Raw genomic sequence first — 7,052 nt, forward strand, 5'->3', positions numbered from 1 at the left:
TGCACATCGAAAACACAGTCCTATCTGAAAAAAAACAAAACAAAAAAATCTTGTTTTTAAGATCTCTGGAGGGGCAGTCGCTTCAGAAACTCCTAAAACATGTGTTCCTGAAACGTGAACCACATGTTGGTGTCCGGAATGGCTGTATTTATCCGAAATGAGAAACAGTGGTGTCATGGAACCTACTGGCATGTTGGTGCCTTCAGGGCAGGTTCATTCTCATGTTTTATTTTATTTGAATACCTCTAAGTATGCACAGAGATGAGAGAGGCCCTTTTTGAGTAAGTGTAAATAATCTAAATGCATTTGAGTGGATTGGATTACTAAATGCATTGGATTACTAAAAATTGGACATTTATTGTAGAATAGTGGTACATGCATTTTGCATTAAATAATATATTTTGGAGCTGGACTTGATGTGATTTATAGTTCAAGAACTAAAGTGGCTTTCAAGCTCCACCACTGAAATATCACTGAGGTATCTTAAAAAAAACTTATTTTGGAGGATTGCATTACTTTAACCAAGACAATGTTTTTAGAACTTACGTTTTTTTAGGACTTACTACCCACCCATATACAGTTGAAGTCCCCCTGTTTACTTTTCCCCCAATTTCTGTTTAATGGAGAGCAGATTTTTTCAACACATTTCTAAACATAATAGTTTTAACAACTCATCTCTAATAACTGATTTATTTTATCTTTGCCATGATGACAGTAAATCATTTTTTTCTAGATATATTTCAAGACACGTCCATACAGCTTAAAGTCACATTTAAAGGCTTAATTAGGTTACATAGGCAGGTTAGGGTACTTTATTATATTATTGTATAACGATGGTTTGTTCTTTAGACTATTGAAAAAAATATATAGCTTAAAGGAGCTAATAATGTTGACCGTAAATGGAATTTAAAAATTAAAAACTGTTTTTATTCCAAATTAAAACAGACTTTCTCCAGAAGAAAATAAATATTTTCAGACATACTGTGAAAATTTATTTGCTGTCAATCATCATTTAGGAAATATTTTAAAAAGAAAAAAAAAAATCTAAGGGGGGCTAATAATTCTAATTTCAACTGTGTGTGTATGTATGTAAGTATGTATGTATATATGTATGTATGTATATATATATATATATATATATATATATATATATATATATATATATATATATATATATATATATATATATATATATATATATATCTCGTGACAGAATAAATGAATGTTAATATTTAAAATTATAGTAATGTAGTTATTTTAATATACAGTATTCTTTAATCTGCTGAGTTGTCTGCGTTTGTATAAGTTTGTATGTTGTATTGTTAGTATGTCTGAGGATTAAAGAAGGATTAATTGTATAATTTGTCTAATTTATAAAATAAATAAATGAATGAATGAATGAATGAATGAATAAATAGTTTTATATATTCGGTGTGGAAACTATTCAGCCACCCTTAAAATATTCACTCTTTGTTATATTGCAGCCATTAGCTAAGATCAATAAAGTATTTTTTTTCCTTATTAATGTACAAACAGCATCCCATATTGACAAAAAAAAAAAATCAGAATTATTGTCAGAATTGTTGACATTTTTGCAGAATTATAAATTTTTTTAAATAAATAAAAAATGATAAATAAATAAATAAATGCAATTCTTTATTATTAAAAGGATTTTCATTTATAAAAATCCTGAAGAAAATGTACTAAAAAAAAATGGAGGTACAATAATAATAACATTTCCATGATAATAACCCACCTCATGATTGTGAAGTGCATTGAGTGTGTGGACATACATGATAAATGCGCTTTTATAAATCACATTACACTACATTACATTACAATAAACAAAAATATATTAAAAAAATTAACTTAAAATAGTGAACTATTAGATCAAATAGTACTAGTTAGATAAAATAATTGTCCATTAGTTGATTGGCTAGTGATGAACAAATGAAGCTGCTGACAACACAACAATCAGAACAGTCAAGCGCTGCAGCACGGGTTAACCTGGAAATCACTTTACTCAGGGAAACATGTCTGCTGTAATCAAAGGCAGTGCAGTTCCCATAAAAGGAGCAAGCGTGCACACAGGGAACATTTCACCTAATCACTGTTTCTCTCCAACTGGCTTAGTGAATAATTGCACCACTGTTTACAGTTTATTTGGCCAGATTTAGGCATGGATTAAACGACCTCCAGATCTGTATTCCCACAAATATAGATCTATAGATTGAGACCAAGAATAATAATCATGGAGCATAAAATTCTAGCTGACTCTTGGACACAAGGTTGTAAAGATTAATGTAAACTGCTTTTTTTTAATTAAATCATGTTAACCAACATAAGGTAATCTGTATACTATATTCCTAGAGGCATGTATACATAAACACAACATGCTAACCCTATATATAGCATATTATGATTTAATCAACCTGAAACCATTTCTTCTAATTTCTTTTCTCCATGAAATAAAACAATCCTTCATACTGACAGAAAAAAAAATTAAATTAAACAACATTTTTTTGGGGGGGATTACTATTACTGAAAATGTTATTTAACCATTTATTAAATAGTATTCTCATCCATCTCATTTTCGTTCGCTTTTCCGAGGCTGAGCCGCGTGGGAGAGAACCCCAGACTTCCATCTCCCCAGACATTTCCTCCAGCTCCTTCTGGGGGGATTCCAAGGCGTTCCCAGGCCACACGAGAGACACAATCCCTCTAGCATCTCTTGGGTCTTCCACCGAGGCCTCCTCCCAGTAGGACATACCTACTCCGAGCTCCTCCCTGGTGACAAAGCTCCCCTCCCTATCTATAAAGGTGCACCCTGGCACCCTGCGAAGAAATCTCATTTCGGCCGCTTGTATCTGAGATCTTGTCCTTTCAGTCTGAACGCAAATCTCATGACCATAGGTGAGAGTAGGAACGTAGATTGACCGGTAAATCGAGAGCTTTGCCTTTCGACTCACACAATGGACAGATACATCAACCGTATTACTGCTGCCGCTGCACCAATCCACCTGTTAATCTTGCATTCCATCCTTCCCTCACTCATGAACAAAACCCCATGATACTTGAACTCCTCCACCTGGTGTAAGGACTTTCCTCCAACCTGAACATGGCAATCCACCTTTTTCCGGTGGAGCACCATGGCATGTCACTTAGAGGTGCTGATTTGCATCCCAGCCACGTCACACTCGGCAGAAAACCGCCCTAGTGCATGCTGAAAGTCCATGTTTGATGAAGCCAACAGAACAACATTGTCTGCAAATAACAGAGATGAAATCCTGTGGTCGCTGAACCGGACTCTCTCCAGCCCAAGGATGTGCTTTGAAATTCTGTCCATAAAATTTATGAACAGGCAGTGCTCATTTGTATGAGAGGCTTGTGTGCTATTGGTAAAAAAAAATATGGTTTGTCTAACTTATTACTTTGTTCATTATTTGGCCAAAACCAATAAGTGTTACTTTGTGCCCTGCTTCCCCCTACACATTTGCGAGCATTATTTTAAAAAGTACCTTTGTTAATAATTTTTGTTGACCTGGAAAAAATGTGTTTTATAAACATGATCAATTCTTAAGTATAATTAAGACATATTCAAAATGTCACTAACATCATATACAGCATCTATCGTAGATGTCAAACACATTGCATGACCCAAAGCTGAACTTGAAAGGTTCAGTTCAGTAAAAATGGCAAATATAAAAACTCATGCGTGACTCGATACAAACATCATGTGATCATATTTTCACCAAAATGTGTAGCAGAGAATGAGCCGTTTTTAATTAACTTCAGCATGGCAGACAGGCAGACAGATAGAAAATGATAAATGAGACATTGTTGGGATCGGTATAAAACAAGGAAAGTGATGACGCTGAGAAGTTGTAAGCTTTGCGAAATGTCTTGGACACTAAACAAACGCTGTGTTCAATCTACCTTCAGAAGTTGCTGTTGATGATCCTAACTATTTTTGTGCCAATATTTTTCAGATCTCATGACCTCTAGATGGCTTTTTTCCCAGATTTAAAGTATTCCCACCGTAATTCTGAACAAACAAAAGTTATCCTAAAGTTCTGAAAGACAAAAAAGAACACTTTTGGCAAGAAAAAGGCAATCAAATGAATTATTTTGGATTTAATTTATCTAGAACAAAGGGTTCAAAAGTTCTAACAATTTGAAAAGTGAATTTTATTGCTACAATGCTACAAACGATGTGCCAATTGTAGAGGCTGAAGATGTAAAACTTTCTTTAGAATGACCAATGTGATAAATATGACCAATGAGACTAAGCCTTGCAACCATGGAGACATTTGTGAGAGATAATTCAGAACTATTTTCAGGTGCTGCGTAATATCATTGCACCTGCTGCTGTAGCCATAGTATGGCAACAAAGTTTCTTGATTATTACCAACCCAGGCTCATTCTGTAAACGTAATGCCATGGACGTTTCTGGAGACTGCAAATTATGTAGCTGGAGGTACAAAATTAAATTTTTTAAAGGAACACTACGGTGTGGTATTGCGGCTTTAAAACGCTCTTGTGTCACTATATCTGTGGTAACACTCTGTAAACAGCGGTGAGTTCAGTGAACCGATGACCTTCCTGGCCAATCACAGTCATTTCTGTTGAGCACGTGAACACAATGGCAAATCAGCAGTGTTTAAGAATGTGCTTCACATTGCTTAAATGTTCGCAGAATTGACTGAATTGATTAAAAAAAAATGGTAAAACTCATCTGTTTTACTCTAATTGAGTTGTAATTAGGGTTGTTTAAAGTATTGCGATTGGTACCATTCATTACTGGTGATCTGATGACCTTCACGACCAATTACAGTAATTTCTGTTGAGCATATGAACATAATAGCCAATCAGCACTGTTTAAAACTGCACTCAGCAGCGCTCAAACGTTGGTGGGAAATGAATGTTTTTAAAAATTCAGTACTAAGAGGTACCAAACTCAGTACTTTTGACTACCCTAGCATGGGACGATAACCATTTTCAAGGTATACCGCTGTTTGGAAAAGTCAAGGTTTTAAAAACCAGTAAAACTCTGCTTGACTTCATCGACTCTCACTTTAAGATTTAAAAGGCTAACATTGCATCAGACCCCCTTGTGGTTTCTTTTGAAAGTTTAGAATATTTTTTTTTTAATGTACATATGCATCAAAAGCGTGCAAAAGTTATTTACAATAAAATACACAGTATTTTGGATACCCGAGCTGAGTATTGAACATTGGTTCATTTTCATATTTTTCATATTGATTAAATGTGACACATGTACAAGTTACAGCTCAAATGAAGGCTCTTGCCAGTGCTCAAACGGTTCTAGCATTCTTTTTACTGAATTATAATTCACATATTAAACAGTTGTCGAATGAATCGCAGTGTTTCCATGGTACAGAAGTGAAAACAATACATTTATGATCAATAAGCAGCCCCAGATGGCACAGACAGCTGTCATCTCTTACCTTATACTGTGCACTTCAGGGCCATTCTCCTCTGTTTTTGAGGTGATGTACATAAGTAATCCTTTTATATGTCTGACGTGGTCCTTTAGTGATTTATGTTTGATCAAACAAAAGAATAGTGAAATATGAAAACAATGATTGGTCCCTGTGGCTTGTATAGCACCTCACATCAGTTGGAAAACAATAACTTTTGCATAGATTATGGTGTAATGTAATGTAATGTAATGTGTATTTGTATAGCGCATTTATTGTGTATGGCCATACATCCAAAGCGCTTCACAATCATGAGGGGGGTCTCTCCACACCACCACCGGTGTGCAGCATCCACTTGGATGATGCGACGGCAGCCACAGGACAACGGCGCCAGTGCGCTCACCACACACCAGCTATTGGTGGAGTGGAGAGACAGTGATAGAGCCAATTCGGTGGATAGGGATGATTGGGAGGCCATGATCGTAAGGGCCGATAGAGGGACTTTGGCCAGGACACCGGGGTTACACCCCTGCTCTTTCACGAGAAGTGCCATGGGATTTTTAATGACCACAAAGAGTCAGGACCTTGGTTTAACGTCTCATCCGAAAGACGGCGCCCACTGACAGTTTAGTGTCCCCTTCACTTTTACTGGGGCATTAGGACTCACGCACACCACAGGTTGAGCGCCCCCTGCTGGCCTCACTAACACCACTTCCAACAGCAACCTGGTGTTCCCTAGTGGTCTCCCATCCAGGTACTGACCAGGCTCAGCCCTGCTTAGCTTCAGTGAGTAACCGGTCTTGGGCTGCAGGGTGACATGGCTGTGGCGACATGGTGGAGACATTTTTCTGATTATGATTTTGACATTATGATTACAGACATGTGCAGGAACAACAAAAATTATTACAGCAACCTAGATCACACAGAACCTAAAAGGTACACTTTCAAATTTAAGTTTATAAAAAAAAAAATACAAAAAGCGCCTTTTTTAGGGGTTTATTATAATACAGAATACATATACAGTTATTTTAAACACTTCCAATTGTGTTTTATAAAATTTCAAAGGGTTTTCTTTAAAATGAGACAAAATTCTTGCATTTACACCTCTGCATGTGCATTTGGGAAGCTTTTAAATTTGTCTGGGCAAAATCCAGGCGGAAATCCCAAAATAGCACTGGAGTTTAAGAGGTTATTACAGACAATTTTTTCTCTGTAATACTGTCCCTAAGGTATGTGTAAGTTTTTGATTGACTTTTTTTTATTTTTTAGAACAGTATCTCCAGCAGAAAAGAATATCCAAAGATGCCATTTTAAATTGTCATAAAATCAGTTTTTTTTAAAACTAATGAAGACAGCAGAAGTCAATGATTCATTTCAACTATAGCCTGATGTGTTTACTGCTCCAAAATCTCATGAGTTTGTTTTAAAAATAGAATATATTGTTTTCAAAAGTGAAAAATGTTGTTGTTTTTGACCCAGACATATAAAAAGAATATATTTTAGAGCAGTGAGCACAATACTATGTAATCTGATATTTTTATTCAAGGTTATCATACTGTCAAAATCTTATACCAGCCCATGCCTAGTTGTAACATGAGCCAATTTTCAAAA

The sequence above is a fragment of the Danio rerio genome, chromosome 20 (genome assembly GCF_052040795.2).
Source record: "Danio rerio strain M-AB ecotype USA chromosome 20, GRCz13ab, whole genome shotgun sequence".
Classification (NCBI taxonomy): Eukaryota; Metazoa; Chordata; class Actinopteri; order Cypriniformes; family Danionidae; genus Danio; species Danio rerio.